Source organism: Danio rerio, chromosome 4 (assembly GCF_052040795.2).
Source record: "Danio rerio strain M-AB ecotype USA chromosome 4, GRCz13ab, whole genome shotgun sequence".
In the NCBI taxonomy this organism is placed as follows: domain Eukaryota; kingdom Metazoa; phylum Chordata; class Actinopteri; order Cypriniformes; family Danionidae; genus Danio; species Danio rerio.
The window spans coordinates 33,857,469-33,880,563 of record NC_141024.2 but is presented as its reverse complement, the minus strand read 5'-3'; the positions used below and the strand labels follow the sequence as shown (position 1 = coordinate 33,880,563).

General features: G+C 34.6%; 1 protein-coding gene and 1 long non-coding RNA gene across 24 annotated transcripts in view; one reads left to right on the top strand and one right to left on the bottom strand.

Moving 5' to 3' along the window:
* The window catches only part of LOC137489472 (uncharacterized), a 204,240-nt gene that overhangs the window by 30,051 nt on the left and 151,094 nt on the right, over nt 1-23,095 (bottom strand). The gene's annotated exons all lie outside the window — the stretch shown is intronic.
* On the top strand, nt 3,723-14,784 carry LOC147844812 (uncharacterized). 21 transcript variants are annotated; one of them, XR_015483604.2, is made up of 11 exons: nt 3,723-3,806; nt 4,219-4,309; nt 8,442-8,491; nt 9,108-9,214; nt 9,451-9,581; nt 9,714-9,754; nt 9,884-9,975; nt 10,055-10,202; nt 11,414-11,485; nt 11,946-12,033; nt 13,400-14,784. It is a non-coding gene; the product is annotated as an uncharacterized LOC147844812 (long non-coding RNA). The 21 variants fall into 21 exon arrangements; XR_015483606.2 differs by having other exon boundaries at nt 9,711-9,754; XR_015483598.2 differs by having other exon boundaries at nt 8,917-9,214.

Sequence of the window (23,095 nt, the reverse complement as noted above, 5' to 3'; positions counted from 1 at the left end):
TGCATTATTCTAACACATCAATGAATCACTCACTTATAATAATTATAAGGCTCATTTCATCAGTCACTGATTATAAACAAATATTATAATAACGCTCACATATGACTACATCACTAATCATAAACTAATCTAATAAATCAATCACAAAGCAAAAAAACAATATGGATCACGCATGAATGCATCACTAATAATAAACCAATAATAGAATAATGCTCACACATTAATTCATCACTAATAATAAAGCGATAATATAAGGGTCACACATTAATGCATCTTCAATAATAAACCAATAATATAATAATGCACACACATTAATTCATCCCTAATTATAATCCAGTAACAAAGTTAACATTAATAATCTTCTTTAATTTTCTATTTCACAGACATAGATTAAATTTAGTAACAGACTAAAATATAAGTAACTTCAATTTAAAGTAATAGTTTGATATATTGAATATGTATGAAGACAGTTGTGCCTTGTCTACTAAAGAAAGAAAATTGATTGATTTATGTTTAATACAAGCAAGGCGTTGTATTGCTTTATGCTGGAAAAATGTTAATCGCCCCTCCATTGGATTTTGGTTGAGAAACCTTATAACATGCTTGGCTCTTGAAAAGCTCACATATATAATAAGGAAAAAATCCTCTGAATTTTGTGACATCTGGGAATTGTTTTTGAACTTTGTAAAAAACGGAGATATTGAAGAAGCTTCAGAAGTCTGAAGTTGTGGGATGTTAATTGGTGCTTGATTTTATTTTTATTTATTTATTTATTATATTTTTATGTATATATGTATATGTGTAATTTATTATTTTATTTATTTGTATTTTTTTTTCCCTAAGCCTGTCTAGGGTAATTTTTGGGTAATGTAAAATCTTGAAAAAACTCAATAAAGACATGTTATACAAAAGTAATAGTTTGAATGCACTGCTTTCACATGTAATAAAACAGTAGTTTTCAAAATGTAGAAAATATTTTCCTTTTGGAAATGAAAATGTTGTCTTCAAAAAAAATTATGTTACATGTACATTATTACATTACAAAAGAGATAAAATAAAATTTCACTTATTCACTGTCTCAACTGGGACAAACTTTGTTATTAATGATGTAATTATTTTATTGATGGCAGCCTGAATCTGACAGATAGAGGCAACAAAAGTAAAGGAAGCTAACAAAGGAAAGTCATACAGAAAACTGTCCCCAGAGGCAGCACTACACAAGACCAAAAAAACTTAAATGAGCACCATGGAGATGTGATTAACAGAAAACATCTGCTGGGTTTCTTTGAAATCCAGTTTGGTGAATTTTGTGGCCAAACATTCAGGTGGGTGGCTGAAAATGCGAGCTGGAACCGAGGAATCATCAGGGTGAAAAGAGAGGTATAGCTGGGTATCATCAGCATAGCAGTGGTAGGAAAATCCATGTTTCTGGATGACTGGTCCTAAAGATGTTGTGTAGATGGAGAAGAGAAGTGGCCCAAGAACAGAGCCTTGAGATACCCCACTGTTTAGATGCTGTAGGTTGGACACCTCTCCCCTCCAAGACACCCTGAATGACCTGTCAGAGAGGTAAGATCTGAACCATGCCCGCAACGCCCAGTGACTCGAGCGTAGATACCAGGATCTGGTGGTTTACAGTGTCAAAAGCAGCTGACAAATCCAGCAAGATGAGGACTGATGATTTAGAGTCTGCTTTAGCCAGTCTGAGATCCTCCACGACAGAGAGCAGGGCAGTCTCAGTTGAATGGCCTTTTTTAAAGCCAGATTGCCAGCTTAACTAGACTAAAAGCTTACCTCTTGGAAATGTAGCAAGCTAAGCTAAAAACTCCTTGGCAAAAGTAGTGTAGCTACACCCAAGCTAATTTTACAATATTCATATTTAAATCGAAGCAACTTAAATCCAAGTCATTCATATCTTAGTGATCAATAAAACTGTCAATGAAAAAAGATTCAGTTCAGTTGTTTACTGTACATATTATGTTGTACCAAACAGAAACAAATTATGTTATATAACAGCAAAAACTAAAAATCCAATAAAACCAGGTGTTACACAAATAAAATACTATAGTTATTTATAGTAAAGGGAAATACTCTGCAATAAGCATTATATTGTATATATTTTTACAACTTTTCATTAATGAATTACACCCTAATCTAATCTCTCTCAGCCATCTTTTAATCAAGCAAGTTTCTCGTGTCAGCCCAATGATTGTTTGGCTACATCACCAACCAGAGCAAGAGGTGGCAGTAACGCATCAAAAAACTTTGTTATCGACCACCGTAAAACAGGAAGAAGAAGAAAATGTCATTCTTCTAATGTAGAAACTTCTTTGTTATTGATCGGTAAAGCTGTTTCAGTAACCGAAGAGGCCTCCGGTGCACAGAACTGCACAATAGGTGGTTGGCGCTGACAAGCAGTAATACACACGGTGTGTTTGGCAACCCCCCATATGGGAGTCCAGGGCCGTAACACCCATTGTCTCTAACGTTAGCTTAAAAGATTTCCGGCATCAACAGCAGTAGGCGTCGCGGTCGATTTCTGGCACAGGCTTAACCCAAACTCAATTCGGATTCCTTGGCCACAGCGACACTTTCCCATTTTAGCCGACAAACTGGGCTATCTTGTTCTGTACGTCACCTCAAGTAACCATATGACGGGTGCGCAAGCTTTCACGCTTTCTGCTATGACGTGGAGCATGAGGTGCACTCAACGTTACGCTGCATGAATTTTTAATTAGCCTACATTAGTAACAGTTCATTTTGTTACGGTATGAACTTAATCCTAGGAAAGGCAAAAATAAATGAATAAAATGAAGACCTTTTTAATGAAATTCAAGACTTTATTTACAAAATTCAAGGCTATTAAGGCCTTCCCAGACAGCACACATACGTTGGGCCGACGTCGGCCGAAGGTCAACACGTCGGCCCCTTTAATTCTAACATCGGTATATGGTCGGCCAAACATACGCATGATCGTTCGGTCGTGTGTTCTATTGTTCCAGCTCAACAAACGTCGGCTCTGCGTCGGTTAACGACCAGAGGCCGACGAAGCACTTCATAAGTACTTGATCTCTCATGCCCGTGAAAGAATCCGGCAACATATTTGGTTTACAAGTAAGTTTTTGCGTGCATAATAAATTAGACAAACGCGAGATGCATCATGTCTACTGCGTCGGTCGGTCCAGCTTTAAATAGCCTACATTAATGCAGTAAAACTGACCAAAATGCCTACAATACATGATTTCAATTCATTAAAATATAAAAAGTTTTATTGTTATGCTTTAATAATGAAAACGTTGTTTTTTTCTGGTGTTAACTGCTGTTTGCTTTTTTTTATTGTGGCTTTTTCTAATACATTTTTCCCAGTGTAAAAATTAAGTATGTTCTGCATTTCGGCTGTTTAATTAAAATAAACACCTTTTTACAGAGTGACATCTTTGTTTTATATATACTTGCATTTATATTTATTGGTTATTTATTTTTGACAGTGAATGCACAAATAAAGTGTTTGTTTTGTAACAGTTTAGTAGGCTATAAAGCTCGTCTTAAAGATAATAGCGTATATAAAACTGCTAAATACATTTTAAATTCAAGATATAAAATACAAGGTTATTATTTAAATTGTCTATGGAGTGATCATGTTTATAAATGTAATACTGCAAGACTTTAATGTGCGCGCGCGCGTCTTGCTTCCAACACTGGAGCGGAGAGGATGTTGCTATGGGAAACGAAGCTACAACACGACACGACACCACCTAAAAGACACAACACGACTTCTCTCAAGCTGCCGTTTTGACTGTTTTCAGGTAAGTTTAGTCCCTAAAACAAAGCAATTACTAAATAAAACTGTTCCTCACACATTTATTATTGGCAATTGATGAATATTCAGTTGAATATTATGTTATATAAGAGTGGTAAGTCTTCGTAAAAGTCCGTTAGCATATTAGCACTGGTAACGTTAGCGTCGGGGTAATATTACGTTAACTTACTTAATGTTAGCTCTTGTTAAACTTGTTTGTTAAAGTTTTGGCTTTTATTTATTCTTTATGTGTAGATGAGAGGTTTTGTCAATGTTTTATTGAATGCACTCCATATGTAGTCTAAAATACGCATTGTAACGTTACTGTAAAGGACCGTGAATCAAAAGTTCAATCGTGTTTTGATATTTCATGGTATCTTAAACTAAATGTTAAGTAAAAAAGTGTTCTGTGGTTTCAGGAGTGAGAGAATAACCTCCTGCTACAGAAAATATAACACAAGATTCCTAAATTTCTGAAGGGAGCTGATCACAGAGATACAGGAAAGACAGGTAACTTTAAGCAGAGGATTAATTCATATGAATTTCCATTGCACATCATTATGCACATGTTACATGTCTATATATTATGCATCTGTTACTTGTCTTTATTGCAGTTGTTTTAAGAAAGTTTTGACATTGAAACATGTTAGTGGTATTAAATTTCACATCACATGATTCTTCAGAACTTAATAAATATATAGATTTGCTGCTAATGAAGTATTATTTGTGATTTTCATTCTGTTTAATTTTTTTATGATTAATTGATTTATTAAATCTTAGAAAAAAGTTTACACTAAATTATTTGTCATCACATCTGTTTTTAGCATTGATAGCAATCCGAAATGTTTCTTGAGCAGCAAATCAGCACCATTTGATAATCACCATTATATTAGTTCAACCTCTATGGAACAAAATCAATGCCTAAAGTCTTGAATTAAAAAGCTTGTTGAATATCACAAACTGAAAAAAATAATACACCGTATTAACAAGTTCTTGCATTTTAATGACTTGAATTCCAGGGTTTGTATTTTTAGGTCCTGAAATTTAACATATCTGTTTATTTAAGCTGTGAATATTTCAAGGAAAAATATTTCAAACACATTTTCATACTTAAAAATTTAATAATTCATATTCAATTTTCAGATTTCACTTAAAAAATATTCAATACCCTTTAAAAATACGATGTATAATATTCAAAAGGTCATTTTCAGTTCATTTTATTTCAGTTCTAATATTCGCTTCCATAAATTCAGTGGATCAAATTCGACTGATAAAATTCAACTTTACATCCGGGAACTGCAGGAGAAGCAATAGATTGCAGAGTGAAGATCGCCAGCTGCTTTAGCTTTCACCAGCAGGTGGAGATGGAATAATGTAAGATTTTTAACCCAGTAAACAGGCGAGAAAAAGGCTAATAAAGGCAAAAAAAAAGTAGCATTTAATTTTAATATCAATGCCTTGGACATTATAAATAATAAAAAGTATGAGTAAAATGAGTAAATGAGGTTTTAGTCATCTATATTTGCCCTTATGTAACGGAAGCCAGCTGGTGATCGCGTAAAGCTCACTCCTCGGATCCAGGGACAGACGTTGTTCTGCAATCTTATCGGAGCTTGTCTTCCATGCTGGCTCGTTACCTGCTCGGACCGGTGCGGTTACTTGCACATAAACCGTCTTTTGATGAATATGATGTTAAGGGCTAAGAACAATTACGAACAAAGATTTTCAAAACCAGAGAGATTTTATGAGAATGTCACAAAACAGTTTACTTGGAAATGTTAAACAGAGTTCAGGTATGATTTAAGGTTGGTTATGGATGGGGCGTCTGATTTAAAATAATTTAATATAATGTGCGAATGCATTAAAGGAGCGTCTTCAGTTGTTCACACAGAACCGTCTAATATGGCATAACTATAAGGAGTAATGTTTGCGCTGTTTAAACGCAGCTATGTCAGGATTGGGATAGGTTATACATTTTCATCATTTAAAAACCTGTAGGCGAGAAAAAGGTATGAACGCAAAAGTGGCAATGTCGCAGCCAATGATAAGTAATAAAATGAGTCGCCTGTGGTTTGATAATAGGCAGTTGTAACTGACTTTAATTTGTTTTCAGTATTAAATGAGAAAACCGTTATTTATAACTTTGCAGCGACCGTTTGTATTTTATGATTAGCAATGTTGATATTTTTTGCAGGTATTAAACATATAAACTTATTTAAACTGGTTTAAATTTAATATAGTTGTCACTTGAGCTAGTTTCATAAGATTATGTTTAGAATGCGTGGTTTGACATGCGTGGTTGAGGGGTTCCTGCAAAGCAGCTCAATGTTCATCCTCATGGGGTATAACTGAGCTTTAATCGCCATCTACTGGAGAGAATGTATTTGCTCATTTATTCTATTAACTCTTTTTTGCAAGTCTGTTTTATGATTTCACAAAGTCAAACCATTATGTTTTTATTTTATATTTTGAGATGATCATATTTAAATAAACAATTGCTAGGGTAGCTAATAGTTTCTTTTTTATTGTTTTAAAAAAAAAATCAGTAGCCTATAAAATCATAATTTTTGCTGGACAAAGTTATTGGTTTAGGATTCTGGATGCATTTTTGCTGTGTTGGAAACTCATAAGCTCACACTAATCAATTATATTATCAGAAATGACAGATATAAGAAATCCATTAATATTCATCACTCTTTTTACAATTATACAAGCAATTTCTCGCCGACGTCAGCTCCACTTTCGGACATGGTAAACAGCCAGGTGTTATTCATATAAGCCCAAGCATGACATATGGCATGATTAATATAATAATCGAAACACTCTTGTAGGCTATTCTTATGCTTGGCCAAATGTCATGACTTTCACTTTCATTTTACATTATTATGCACACGCCCAGATATCATCTGAAACTTTGGAAGAATTCCTATCATATATTGGCAGCCATCCAGCATCTCTTAATCAGTTTGATATGCGGCGCTGGCTCTGACCGGCCACCGGAGCTCGCGGCCACTCGTTCGAATTTGTCGTGAGCAAGCCGCACCGCACATGCATGAAAACGTCAATCATTTCATTCATTCATTAATTCATTCATTTTCCTTCTGCTTTGTCTCTATTTTAGAGGAAAAGCGATAATCTGGACAAACTAAAGACATTTTGCAAACGTTTAACCGTGGCAGAACCCCAAAAAATCGAAAAAAAGAAGAGAAAGACGATACCAAAGTGATAGCTAAAAAGGATAAATAGAAATATTAATTTAGAATCACGGATGACTTATTTAAGCGCAATAGCCCACATACATGTCATTAAATAACCTAATAATAATAACAATCATAATTTAAATAATGAAATTATAACCTATCCCAATCCTGACATAGCTCCGTTTAAATAATAACTGAAGACGCTCCTTTAATGCATTCGCATGATAAATTATTTTAAATCAGACGCCCCATCCATAACCAACCTTAAATCATACCTGAACTCTGTTTAACATTTCCAAGTAAACTGTTTTGTGACATTCTCATAAAATCTCTCTGGTTTTGAAAATCTTTGTTCGTAATTGTTCTTAGCCCTTAACATCATATTCATCAAAAGACGGTTTATGTGCAAGTAACCGCACCGGTCCGAGCAGGTAACGAGCCAGCATGGAAGACAAGCTCCGATAAGATTGCAGAACAACGTCTGTCCCTGGATCCGAGGAGTGAGCTTTACGCGATCACCAGCTGGCTTCCGTTACATAAGGGCAAATATAGATGACTAAAACCTCATTTACTCATTTTACTCATACTTTTTATTATTTATAATGTCCAAGGCATTGATATTAAAATTAAATGCTACTTTTTTTGCCATTATTAGCCTTTTTCTCGCCTGTTTACTGGGTTAAAAATCTTACATTATTCCATCTCCACCTGCTGGTGAAAGCTAGAGCAGCTGGCGATCTTCACTCTGCAATCTATTGCTTCTCCTGCAGTTCCCGGATGTAAAGTTGAATTTTATCAGTCGAATTTGATCCACTGAATTTATGGAAGCGAATATTAGAACTGAAATAAAATGAACTGAAAATGACCTTTTAAATATTATACATCGTATTTTTAAAGGGTATTGAATATTTTTTAAGTAAAATCTGAAAATTGAATATGAATTATTGAATTTTTAAGTATGAAAACGTGTTTGAAATATTTTTCGTTGAAATATTCACAGCTTAAATAAACAGATATGTTAAATTTCAGGACCTAAAAATACAAACCCTGGAATTCAAGTCATTAAAATGCAAGAACTTGTTAATACGGTGTATTATTTTTTTCAGTTTGTGATATTCAACAAGCTTTTTAATTCAAGACTTTAGGCATTGATTTTGTTCCATAAACCTCAAGCACTAAATCAACATCTTAAAAAAGATTTCTGAAAGATCAAGTGACACTGAAGACTTGAGTAATGATGCTGAAAATTTAGCTTTACATCATAGCTATGAATTACATGTATATTTACACTGTTCACCCATCCCTTACACCTTAACTCATCCTTAAGTCAATTTAAGCCCTAAATGAATAATTTTTTATTTGTACAGGCATGATATGCAACTTGTATTCAGTCGTTTTGTTTTTTCTTTCTTTTGCTTTTGTTTTCCACATTAACTGAAAAGGAGGTCTAAGTTTAACCTAAGTGCCGTGTTGCTGATGAACATCTTTATATGTAAGTATATTTTTGACTGACTGCCAGACACTTGTCAAACAGTGATGAGCAAACGAATGGCCGTTCTTTTAAAAAGATCAGGGAGATGCAAGTCTGGAGATTAATATACATTTTAATTCAAAATTGATTTATCTGGAAATATTTCATAATGTTTTGAGATATGTGCCCTATATGCATTTAGATGTCCATGCATGTTTAAAATACTTTTAAATTGAACAATGGCTGCAAGTTATAAAAACATAAACAAACACAAAAATGTTAAAGTAAATTGAGAAAACATTTTCATCAGTTTGACAACAGGTAGATCAGCTCCTGACAGACATGTTAACAGATCAGTTTAACTCTTATTAAATTCATTCATTCATTCATTCATTCATTCATTCATTCATTCATTCATTCATTCATTCATTTTCTTTTCTGCTTAGTCCCTTTATTAATCTGGGGTAACCACAGCGGAATGAACTGTCAACTTATCCAGCATATGTTTTACGCAGTGGATGCCCTTCCAGCTGCAAGCCATCACTGGGAAACAACCATATACGCTTGTTCTCACCCATACACTACAGACAATTTAGCCTACCCAATTCACCTGTACCCCATGTCTTTGGACTTGTAGGCAAAACCGGAGAACCCAGAGAAAACCCACCAAACGCAGAGAGAATTTGCAAACTACACACAGAAATGCCTGCTGATCCAGCTGCGGCTCGAGTCAGCATCCTTGCTGTAAGGCGACAGCACTACCTATTGTGCCACCACGTCACGCTCTTATTAAATTATATTTATATAATTTTGTGTTTCAGTACATGCTATTTTGGGAAGACAAAATATATTCATAAGCTCTCAGAAAATTCAATAAGAGAATTCATTCATTCATTTTAAGAGAATTAACTGCACAATTACTTGAAATGTGTGGGATTACATTATTTGTTAACCCAAAGTGAGTTTCTCTTTCTTTGCAGTATTGGATGCCTGATTGCAGTTCAACTCCAAACTCAGTTGGACCAGCTGATCAGTGTCTTCAGTATAACCACAAGCTACTGGGCAGATGTGTGGACAGCTATGAGCCAAACTTGGGACGTTTGGTTTTTAGGTAATACCAGTGACAAAGTATTCAGTAAATTGCTTATAATAAAAGATGCTCACTGCTTACCCCCTTATAGTTAAGTTGTTTGCAGTTTCATTGTTGTAAAAATACCATACTTTTTCCTTTTTTTATAAGCAGGTGTGACCGTCTGGGCAGCAGAAACAAGACAACTAATCATAGTTGAGTTGAGATTAGTATTATTAACTTGACTAGTTTGGTTGCAGACTTGTTCAATACTTAACAATTTGTATAAGTTACAAGATCAATGGTCCTGCTATCAATGTTTGTGTAACTTAAATTCATTACAGTTTAGATACAATCAAATGTCCAAACCATCTCTGAGTGAATGACATCAAGGAAACAGGATCAAAAAGATCATTCATTATAGAATGTTTCATAGGTAACAGCACATCCTTTGTGAAAAATAATTTATTTTTGTGCCATCATTACAAGACAAAATACATTTCAACTGATTTCAGTTGGTTATATTTTTCAGGTCCTCCTGATCATTCTGTTCTCCTGGTTGTGAGGATGTGCAGAGGCTGTATTTGTCAGTGTTAAAAGACTTGTGCAGCTGTATCCAGACATACAAGCAGCCGACAAAGAGTTCTGGAGCAGGACTGACAGGTAGTTCACAGTGGCTAGGCTAGAAGTTTATACTTGGGTGGCCAGAAAGTGGCCTCCGCTATTTTGGGGGGTCCATACAAATACACCAGTGTAAGCTATACTATTGCACAGAAAAAATTAAATGAAAGAATTAATTAATCGGTTGAACACAAAATATTTTAATAAAGCTTAAGTATCAAGGTGGCAATATACAGTATGTTACATTGTAGTACATGAGCTGGCTAATACAGATTCGTAAATGTTTAGTTGTTAAGATTAGTTAAATACTATATCCTCTACTTGAGACCTGTTGCATATACAGCTTTAACTGAACTGAATTTAACTAGAACTACACCAGCATTCCAAGTGCTCTAGACTAGCTTTTTGCACTGGTGCGTCTAAAATGTTTGATGGCATTGCATTTAACACTGCAATTTTACATGTTAATTTTTTTTTAAATTACAATCCATATAGGCAATATTGACTTGTAAATGATTAACTAAAATCGGGTCAACACACATTATGGGGATTGTGTGTAGAATTTTGAGGAAATTAATGAATTTAATCCATTTTGAAATAAGACTGAAACATTAAAAATGTGGAAAAAGTAAAGTATCAATACTTTCCGGATGCATTGTATATGGTTTTTAGCGCGTTATCAAAGACTTAAAAAAATAGTCCAACATTATTTACAGCAGCAAAAGACCCTCCACATCAAAAGCTACTGGTCAGCTCACGATTCAGCAAACATCTGAAAAACAAATAGCTTATTATGCCTTCACAAGAAATCAGTGTTTTTGAGTCTAATGAAGATAGTACTATTTTATTAAATTATTATTTAGCCTGGCATGTTTACTGTTACAAAATATTTTAAATGTTTCTTAAAACAAAACATATTGTGTTCAATGGGGGAAAAGTAGCTGTTTTTTACACAGAGATTAAAAAAAAACACATTTCAGAGCAGTAATCACAATACTGTGAAACTGTGATATTTTTATCCAAGATTATACCCTCAGAATTTTTTAATTTATTTTTTTTTCGGTTGGCCTATATTCTGTTTTTCTATGTTCTTGGAAATGCTGCTGTGCATGAAAATGTGACGATATATCCGGTTCTATAGTTAATTCTGAAATAAATCTTAAAATGAAACAATATTTAAAAATGCAATATTTAATGTGTCAGACACTAAATAAACATGTCAATTCATTTATATTAATCTGATTCCTTAACAGGGCAGCACGGTGGCGCAGAGGGTAGCACGTTTGCCTCACAGCAAGAAGGTTGCTGCTTCAAGCTTCGGCTGGGTCAGTTGGCGTTTCTGTGTGAAGTTTGCATGCTCTCCCCGTGTTGGCGTGGGTTTCCTCCGGGTGCTCCGGTTTTCCCAAGTCCAAAGACATAGGTGAATTGGGTATGCTAAAATTGACCATAGTGTATAAGTGTGTGTGAATGAGTGTGTATTGGTTACAGCTGGAAGGGCATCCACTGCGTAAAACATAGGCTGGCTAAGTTGGCCTTTCATTCCGCTGTGGTGACCCCAGATTAATAAAGGGACTAAGCCCAAAAGACAATGAATGAATGAATCCTTAACAGTTAAAATTAACCATTTGAGCGTGCTTAGTTTAGGGTATGTTGTGCCATTAAATTGTCAAAAGGTTTTATTTTTTTCTACATTTTAAATCTGCTTTAGCTTTCTTCTTTCCTATAAACCTGGAAATATAAAATATATATTTTTGGTTTTTAACAAATTGCTTATTTTATTCTTAGATTGGTGTACGCTGATGGTCTGCTGAGAATTCTGCTGAGTTGAAGGGATCCTCCTGTCAGACAACCTCTCCAAAGTACAATAGGACTAGTAAGTAACATCTTAAACATACACTACTGTTTCATAGCTTTTAGGTTGGTATGGTAAATTCTCTTCTGATAGTGTCAGCTTTATTTAATTAATACAGTCAAGCAGTAATACTGTGAATTTAATACAATGTATATAATTAATAGTGTCACATGATCCTTCTGAAAAAATAGTATTCCAATGTACTGATTCTCTCCTCAAGCTGTTTTTTTATATATAAAACATTTTAAATAAACATATTTTTAGTATTCTTGATGTATGAAAAGTTTATTTTTAAAAGCATAGTATTTATTTGAAAAAAAAAAAAGTTTGCTCTTTGATGATTGCTAGCAATCAGACATGTTTCTTTAGAACAAAAAGAATTTGTGCAAAAAAAGTATTCTCACTGAGCGTTGTTCAACTGTGGTCAACACGTCATTTAAGTTTTCAAATAAGCCTAAAAGACCTGATTAGCTGCATAAGGTGCATTTAATTAGAGAGTTGAATATATCATTTCTTTTTATATCCTCCTCTATAGCCTACATATAATAGAAGTTGTTTGCTGAAAAACCTTTTTGTAGCAGAAATAAAGCTATGATTAGGCCCACCCGGATTTTTCGCAGAACTCCGCAGATGTTTAGCCTATCATTAATTCTGTTTATTTACTTGAGTAAATGTGTGTAAATCTATATTTATTCAGTTTTTTTTATTAATTTCAGTAATATTATTGACTAATGTGAAAATGTTCATCTGATTTATGTACAATGCAGTTTGTACAGTAATATTTTCTGTCTTACTAGATATGTTACATGAAAAACTTGCTTTATTTACCAAATAAAGTGAATCTAATTGGATTTGCATTTTAAACATTAAATAATACTTTAAAATATATTATTTTTTATTTCATATATTAAGGTTTTAGTTATGATACTCCCAAAATAATTCCGCAGAAATCCGCAGACTTCCACCAAAATTTTCAGCAGAAATAGCAAAAAACATCCGCAGATTCCTCCTGGCCCTAGCTATGATATATTAAATGTGGTGTACAGTGTGACATTTTAGTTGACGAAACTTAGTTTAATTTGCATGTAATGTGGTATCTGAAGATTTGACATATATTTAGAGACACATTTATACTAACACAATGATACTAAAAACCAAAAAAAAAACATTCATTATGATTTCACAAGGAATTTAACTTTCAAATGGCTTTTCTGAAAATTAGTGCTCAGACACACTCTTTAAGTTTAAATTAAATTACACATTTTAGCTAGTCACTTGCATAACACATACTCCAGTTATATGTCATGAAACAAATAATTTATATTTGTGGTAATATGAACTGCTCAAATGCTAATCTTTCTCCTTTTGGTTTCTTGCTTTATTTAAGGGTTCCCACTACAAGGATTAGATTTGGCTACTGCAGTCCCGGTTTGGGCCAGCCTCACTTGTGAAGACTAAAGATGAAGACAACATACAAGAACAATTTCGAGGATGGCGACACACTTTTTATTCCACCTATATATCCCCTTTTATGTGTAAGCAACATTCCACAAGATAAAACAAAAGTAAATGACAGGTTATTTCTTTTAATTTTGTCTGTTTTCTTGGAACATTGTACACAATTTACAACCAGTTTTATTTATATAAATATAGGTCAGAGCAAGAAAATGTTATGTTTTCTTCTGGAGAAAGTCTTATTTCTTTTATTTCGGCTAGAATAAAAACAGTTTTGAATTTTTTAAAAAACATTTTAAGGTCAATATTATTAGCCCCTTTAAGCAATTTTTTTCGACTGTCTACAGAACAAACCATCGATATACAATAACTTGCCTAATTACCCTAACCTGTCTAGTTAAGCTAATTAACCTAATTAAGCCTTTAAATGTCACTTTAAGCTGTATAGAAGTGTCTTGAAAAATATCTAGTCAAATATTATTTACTCGGTTATTAGAAATGAGTTATTAAAACTATTGTGATTAGAAATGTGTTAAAAAATATTTCCGTTAAACAGAAATTAAGGGATTTTATATATATATATATATATATATATATATATATATATATATATATATATATATATATATATATATATATATCGAATGACAAAATCTGTTTTGTGTCGTGAATTAGAGTTTGCTTAAAAAAACTGGTTATCTCTGAGAAAGTATTATTTTATATTATTGGTGTGTTATTAGTTCAGAGGAGATTGCAAATTGTTGAATGCCATTTATAAAAAAAATGTAAAAAAAAATTGACTACAGACTTTAATAAAATTTTATCAGACAATTATTTTAATTTGTATGATTTTATTTACTACTGTAAATAATGTTTGCTTGGTATTTATTTTGTGTTTGTGTACTCTTTTTTTATTGTAACTCCCTGAAGAAAGTCTTTTGGATACTGAACACATGACTGGTATTATCTTGTATTTAAAAATTATAGTCTTGGAAACATGCATTTTCTTTAACACTATTTAAGAAATTATAAGCATTATAACATGTGCTTACACAAGTGATTTATGTTTTTACCATAGTAAACTATAGTCACCCTTAGTGTACATGTTTTGAAGTACTTGTAAATATTCCTATGGTCTTAATGTAAATGCTGCAATGGACTTTGTATTTAAAATCTTTATTGCACAGTATTTCAGCCATGGTTATAGTACAACTTGTTGGTTTTGTTTTAAACGTAGTAAAACATGGTTATGTGTGATAAAAGTATGTTAATCTATTTGTATGTTTGTGAAAAATATTAATAAATCTTCAACTGTTATTGAGAGTGGTGTGTCGTGTTTATTATAAATAAGCAGCTGCTGCAGCTAGCGGTCCATAAGTATGGAGCAAAACGCCTGAGAACAGCGCCTCCGCGGAGCGGCCGGCATTTCCGGTTGCGTCGTCCTAACATCGGCCGGACAGCGTTTCCGATCATTTGCCGACGTCGCGGCGACATTTTGCCAATTAGCAAACGCTCCCTGAGCGACATCGCGCCGATGGAATTTTGAAAGTCGGCACGACGTCGGCCCAACGTATGTGTGCTGTCTGGGTTCATTTGAGATTATGAAATTTAAGAGTTTTTCAATACTTTTAAGACCCCACGGGTACTCTGGACATGGACCTTTAGCATGCAGTGGGACGGTTTGCTGCTAAGTGTGACATGGCAGGGAAAGAAACAGCACCTCTAAGTCAGAAACCATAATGCTTGACTGAAAAACAGTGGCCACCTCCAGTTTGGCAAAGAGTCCTTACCCCAAATGGAGTTTAAGTATCTGCATTTTTTTGCCATGAGGAATGGAATATGAGATTAAAAGATGGATCAGTGCAGCGGCAGCAGTAATGCAGTTGATGTAATTGTCTGTTGTGGTGAAGGAGCTGAGACGAAAGGTAATCTAAGTACTTACTCACACCTATGGTCATAACTGAAAGGACAAGATCTCGGATACAACCGGACACATTTTACAAAGTGTTATGACCCGCTTGTTTGAGTCGCAGCATAAAAGAGATGAGCCAACAAAATAACCTGAATGCAAATGATTTATTATAAAATGTAACTCATAGAACAATCAATCAAAGCAACCAAAACATGTCTAGGGATACTAATGAAAATAAAGAACTTAGGATATATTCACAACAACACGTTAACTACATGATATAAGTAATGCAAAACAAAACCATAATGTGAAAGAGTCAATGAGATGGCAGGTCTTGACATGAGGACTCCTGAGTAGCCACAGGTCCTGAGGTAGCTAGCACAACAACTTTTATATAGCCATTGATGAGTAATGCAGGCATCCAATCACGATTTACCAAATACTCCAATCTGGATTTCTCATTCAGGGAGTCAAACAGAGAACATCATCCAAAACAACACTAGCTACATGAATACACTGGAGAGTGGAGTAGACGAGATTTCAAGCTACAGAGGTGCTGTTTGCCAGATGTTTATGAAACTGTTCTTCTCTCAGCCGCCATCAATGTGTTTACATAAATGCAAGGAGCGCGGCACATTTACAATTACAATCCCCATCTACTGCAGTGTAGGAGTGTTGGAAAACAGTATACCTATTATACTGTATTATACTGTTATTTATAGCCTATTCAAACATTATTCAGACATGAAACATCCTGTGCACATGAGAAAATGTTTTGCTGCATTCATGTCATGTGTGCAACTTTTTGTCCACGTGTTTCTTAAGCTGCGCCGAATGAGCGAAACTCTGTAGACAATGATCAGATCTGTATGGTTTCTCTCCAGTGTGAATCCTCTTTTGTGTTTTGAGATGCATTAACTGATTAAACCTCGTCACAGTTTGAACACTTGTACGGTCTCTCCAGTGTGAAACGTCTGGTGCAGTTTTTGGAGCTGTAATAAAAGTCTTCTTACACTCAAAGCACATATACTCTTTCACACCAGTGTGGATCTTCATGTGTTCATTAAGGTTTGGTGATTGGTTAAAACTCTTCCCACACTGAGTAGATGTGAATGGTTTCCCTCCAGTGTGGGTCTTCATGTGTTTAATAAAGGTCTGAGGATCTGCTGAAACTCATCCCACATCGAAGCTGCAGTCACACTAGAATTTGAGCATGCGAAATTCTGTTGTACAGCGCTGTGAAAAGGAGCCGGATTAAACAAGATGATCAGACATTTAAAAAGCGAGCGATTGGTCTATATTTTACTAACTGTCCAGAGTAGGGCTGTAACGATACACAATATAAAATCGAAATCGCGACACTCAGATCTACAATCCTGTGTCGCGGTGTGATAAGGGAGAATCGCGACACACCCCGTGATACCTTTCCAATAACGTCACGCGTGCCTGCAAAAGTTGAGCTAATTAACACATTTTTCCGTTCGACATTACAAGCACTGCTCCGTTTAAGCCCTCGCAATATTTAGCCGGGAGAGCTCGCACGGAGCTCTTAGTAAGGGCTGTCTGAATGTGTCAGGAATATCAAAAACAAAACCAACTTAACCCCGCTTGACAACCGACAACGCCAGAAACATTGCCTAGCTGTCAAAGCGGCCGGATTTTCAGCGCATATACGTTGATTTGCTCACACTGTTAATGTGACTGCGCAGAGAGGGATGGGCGTTCACCAGATGTCAGGTAACAGCCACTTTTCTGTAACCGTGCAGTGCGCTTTCTGTTTGAACCTTTGGGAGTGCTGACTGACAGGTGCGTGAGGTCAGAAAACACGACGAAGCTTTCAGTTAAAATAAACACAGTTTCTATAGTTATACTTTATTTAGAGATAAAGGTATATGGCTCTGCATATAATCACTCTATCTTGCTGGAGTTTATAGCCGTTTCGCTTTACTTCAGGACGCATTAACACCGCTCTGAAGGTCTAATCGTTGTTTTAAGTTATCCAGAGCTGTATGAATATACAAATCTTGAATATCACAATAGTATTAAATATTACAATTGTAACAACACAGACAGCAACACTTTTGTACAATCGATACCCAGCTGATTCAGTCGTTTATAAGAGGACCGAGCCTCTTCTTTTTTCCTTGTCAACATAAAGGCATGGTGCGCCTTGTTTTCGGCCACTTGTTTAACTGCAAGGCATACTTAATTTGCGGGATGATAACGTATAACCCGTGCCTACAGACACATTTGCTAAAGAAGCAAAATGGAAGAAGAATATTGCTGTTTGATACAGACCTGTTGATACTAAACCAGCGCTTATGTTGACCTGGATCTGCGTAATAAACGCAACAAATAGGCTTTACTTTTTATTTTACAGCTTAAAACATGTACGCAGATTAATGCAATATCATATTTAAACAAACTGTTTACAAAAAGTCTACATATGCGCGCGTGTTGTTGTCTTTTCATCAGGCAGCGCGCACTTGAACCGCGAGGGAGAGAGAGGAAAGCATAAGCTAAATCAGGACATAATCTTTAAAATAAGGATTTCTATTAAAATGTAAAAGGTTTTGTGATTATAATAATAACAGCGGAGCATTAAATAAATGCATATTTTCCGTGGAGCAAGCAATTTGAGGAAGTCTGCGATTTTTATTTGACGGAAGAAATAAACATATGATTGGAAAAAAAGCCTATGCCGGTTATTAAAAAGAATCAGTCAGTATTTTCGTTTTGTAAAATAAATTAATTATTTAAGTGAAAATAATTTAGGATTCCTATTTATTTTATTCATTTTATTTAGATTATTCTGCTCTTCTGTGCTAAACACTGCAGGTGCGTGAAGATGTTGTTCTGTTCCGCTATTAATATATAAAAATAAATCAGTATTTTAAAATGCAATATTTAATGTGTCATACACAAAACAGACACGTCAATTTGTTTAATATAAAATTAATAGTAATCTGACCAGTTAACCGTTAATAACCGATTAATGAGCGGCGGTTGTCGGTTAGCAAAATTAACGAAATGAGCATCCCTATTTAATTTACTTTTTCTATGCAAGAGAACTTGATTGAAAAATAATTTTCAACATGCTTGAACCATCTAAACAATGGAGTTTAGTTTGGTTTTTCAACAGTATTTTGTTACAAAGAAAACAAAAGTGATATATCTTTGGCTATTTAATTATTTTATATATGGCTATTTATATTGTTAATAATTTGCATAGTTAATATTGTTCTTTGATGTTTAGTTTATAAAGATTTTTCAAATGTTATTTAATTAAAAATAGTTTTAAAAATCTTTCTTTTTCCCACCCCACACGAAAAAAATAAAATAAAAAATCGTGATACGAATCGAATCGTGGGTCAAAAATCGTGATACGAACCGAATCGTGGGTTTGGTGTATCGTTACAGCCCTAATATATATATATATATATATATATATATATATATATATATATATATATATAAATGCAAATGAAAGAAATAAATTGTTCAAGTATCAGGGAACATCCTAATACACTTAAAATGTTGTTTAAAAAATAAAACAAATTAGTGATGTAGACATTTGACACATTAGCTTTCTCTTCTTTCTTCCTCCATCCCTGTCAGGGGCAAGTTGTAGCTACCTTGTAATGCATTTTTCCACTTCTTTATCAGTGGCGTGGTATGGACATTTGTCCTCACTCCATCTGTGATTAAAAGATAAACAGATAATTAGTAGTGAACAAGTACTAATGTAAAAAAAAAAGAAAAAATTAGGAAAAAAAGTAGGCTACCTACGAAGCAAAAAAAAAAAAACAATAATAAAAAAAAACAAATTAACTTAAAACACTTTGAAATTAGCAAGAGCTTGAACTTACCAGTTTCTTCATTTGTTCAGGCTGCTCCTTTAGTTGATTTTCAAGCTTTTCCAAATCAAATTGGCCAAAGGAAGGTCAAATGTGTTTACATCTGGAATTTCATCACGTCTGTTTTGGTTTTGTGAGAATCAGGCCCAGCTGCTGCTTTATGACGTTGCATGATTTTAAAACTTCAGTCAGTTGTGCTAAAAAAAGAAAAATAACAGATTAGTTTAAATCAACCTGTAGCTTATTCTCATACAACTTCTGTAAATACAACAGTGGGTTAGACACTGCTGATATTCTCTAGTTGATCTTTACTTTCTAGCTGCATTAAACCTTAACAAATTTAGTGATGTCTTCAATTCTTACAAAGACATCACGAGATGCAATAAGTTCTGTCTTGATCTCAAACTGCACTAGAACAAAGACTGTAAATGTTCATAGGTGTACCGAGGGACAGATGCAAAAAAACAAACGTTGTCGCGGGCCAAATTTTACATACATCACACAGACACGTGTGTATATATATATATATATATATATATATATATATATATACAGTTGAAGTCAGAATTGTTAGCCCCCCTAAATTATTAGCCACCGTTTATTTTTTCCACCAATTTCTGTTTAACGGAGAGTTAAAAAAAATTTTCCACACATGTCTAAACATATTAGTTTTAGTAACTCATTTCTAATAACTGATTTATTTTATCTTTGCCATGATGACAGTAAATAATATTTGACTAGATATTCTTAAGACACTTCTATACAGCTTAAAGTGACATTTAAAGGCTTAACTAGGTTAATCAAGTTAACTAGTCAAGTTAAGGTAATTAGGCAAGTTATTTTATAACAATGGTTTGTTCTGAAGACTTAAGGGGCTAATAATTTTGACCTTAAAATGGTTCATGAAAAAATTTAAACCGCTTCTTATTCTAGCCGAAATAAAACATAAGTCTTTCTCCAAAAGAAAATATATTATCAGACATACTGTAAAAATGTTCTTGCTCTGTTAAACATCATTTGGGAAATATTTTAAAAAGAAGAAATAAATCAATGAGGGGCTAATAATTCAGACTTCAACTGTGTGTAGATAGATAGACAGACAGACAGACAGACAGACAGACAGACAGACAGATAGATAGATAGATAGATAGATCATAACAAGAACTGCTGCTTAATTGAATGCATGTAATAGCGACCACCGATGGTTATTTATTGAATAACGTTCATTTTTGTATAGCGGGCCAGATTCTATTGATATTCTGCGGCCCGTAGTTTGGACACGCCTGGTGTACTGGAGAGTACAGTATCTGTGCATCTTCATGGTGGTCTTAAGATTTCTGCCATAGTCATTGATGGTGATGGTACTTGTGGTGCTGCATTGATTTCTGAAATCTTCATACCTGCCTTTTATCCAGCCTCTTTGTTCCAAGTAATTTTTCTTCATCACAATATAGATGTGTCTATACTGTCCCTTAATCAGATACATTTACAAAACAAAACATCACTTTAGTATAGTGCCAGGGCAAAACAGGTTGTAATAGATCAATGACATAATGTTGACAGTATGTGTTTAAAATAATTGCAAACAAACCTGTTCTGTCTTTAGATGTATGACAGGCAATCATCGTCCTCAACTGTCTACCAGTCAGAAATCACAGTTGCGTGTGGATGTTTGAGTCGAGCTTCCTCATATGCATCTATAATAAAACATCACATTGTTGTTAACCTCCCGTAAAGAAAAGTTCAAATCCTGAAATACTATCAAAGTTAATTAATGCATATAATACCTATAGTGTAAATAATCAGTACACAGAAGGTTGCACAAGATTTATTCGGAGATTCATGCAGAGTGACAGCCTTATGAATCTGAGACATAGATTTGTAAGATGGTCAAAATGTATCAGCAGTTTACAGCTTATAATGGACTTTTAGCACACAACTATAGCATGCCTATTCACGTTCAAAAGAGTGTGCCATTGACTTCTTTGGTCGTGATGTGCTGCAAAATGATCTCACTAACCTTTGTTAAACAAGAACAATAAGACTTAACCAACAAATATTGTTACCCATTCATTTAAATCAGAATTTATCACTGTCAATAACATAAAAAAAAAAAAAAACCCATCAAAATCTGCTTTAAGACGTTCAGTTTTACATTAACTGACCATTACAGCTTGAACAAAAGATATAATTGATTCACATAGGCTAACACATATGAATTAAAATGCATAGTAATATATTTCTCTTGGATAATTTAAAGAGAATAGTAAACAGTCGAGTTTCGATCATTTTCGTGACTAACTGCATAAACAAGATAAACAATAATATTTTATTAATCCAAAACGATTAGTTTTTATTTACACATAATCACAGAATTAATACTGTTGGATAAGTATACGCCTGTACAATGATTTTTTTCAACATCCACGGTACTTTATAATGTTAAATCAGGAAAAAAACACGTTTTGCCAAGTTAGTTAATGGATTCGTCTACAGAAACTTTCTTTAACGCAAAGAAAAGCATACACACAAACTCGTTTCATGTTTCTTTAAAATAATTAAAATAGTTTTCAGTTACTACACACGTTACAATCTAACATTGTGTTAAAGGAAAAGGAACTTTCAGACGTGTTTGTAACTGTTAGCGTTAGCATACATTAGCTCCAGTCGTGTTTCTTAAAGCAAGTTACATTTCCTATCAAACTGTTTTAAATTACTAAACGCTGTTACAGCCAAACACCGTGGAAATGTTTTAAGCTCTAAATTCGCTAATTATACAGTACACAAGCAGTAAAAAGCTTACCTTTCTGACTGGAATCCACGTGAAATCATTGAAAAACCAAAGTTTTTCTTCTTGTGATCTTCGTGCCATGGTGGTTGACAACCAGCTTTTTGGAGCATTACCGCCACCGTCTGGATTGGAGTTTGGATCCGGAGTTTAGTAATGCATGTGTTTATTATGAAACCAACTTCTGCTTAAAAAAAAAACAGTCAGCACAGGAGCGTGCTATCTCAAAAATAAGCGAATTTTACATAGTTTTTCTCTAGATGACATGTATAATCTATTTATAAATAATATTGTTTTGTTTGCGTCTAAACATTGCGACCATCCACACTAAATATTCTTTTTTTTTTTTTTTTTGCTATCGTACCATGAATATTTTCTCAAATTATCATTAAACGTGGAGCTAACAGATTACTAGATAAAATAAGAACTTAATCGGTTGCCATCAGCCGAGTCCTTGCCAGAAGCGGCCAGGATATGGAATCGGGCCAGTGCTTTACAGCCGCATCACAACTGCATGTGCGTGAGCGAGCTGCGGGCCGCACTCGGCCCGGATAACACTCGCCGATGCCGAGTCGGAGCCGGAGGCGCCGGGGGGCAGCCGAGCTCGGGCCGATTACTGCCTGCTATCTGGGTAGATTGTGTCAAAGCAGCTTCACATAAATGGTCATAGTAACTGGAACAGTGTGGTTCAGTAACTGGAACAGTGTGGTTCAGGTTTTAGTCTTTAAGTTCAGTTCAGTTCAGTGTGATTTAGTCATTACTGAGAGTTCAAACACTGAAGAGCCAATTCATCGATGCGTAGCTCTACCAATCCTGAACCATGCGAGGCAGTGGCGACAGCGGAGAGGGAAAAAAAAAACTTCACCTGATGGGAGTGAAGAAAAAAAACCTTGAGAGAACCAGACTCAGTTGGGCACGACCATTTTAATTTCTCCGCTGGCCAAAAGTCTTGTGCAGAACTTCATTCGCCATAGTTTAGGCTGGAAGATGGCCTCAGCGAAGACTCGTCTGTCCCTGGAGCGTTGCTGGAATCAGACTCATGTTCTCCACTCCCCACGACCATCAGCGCAG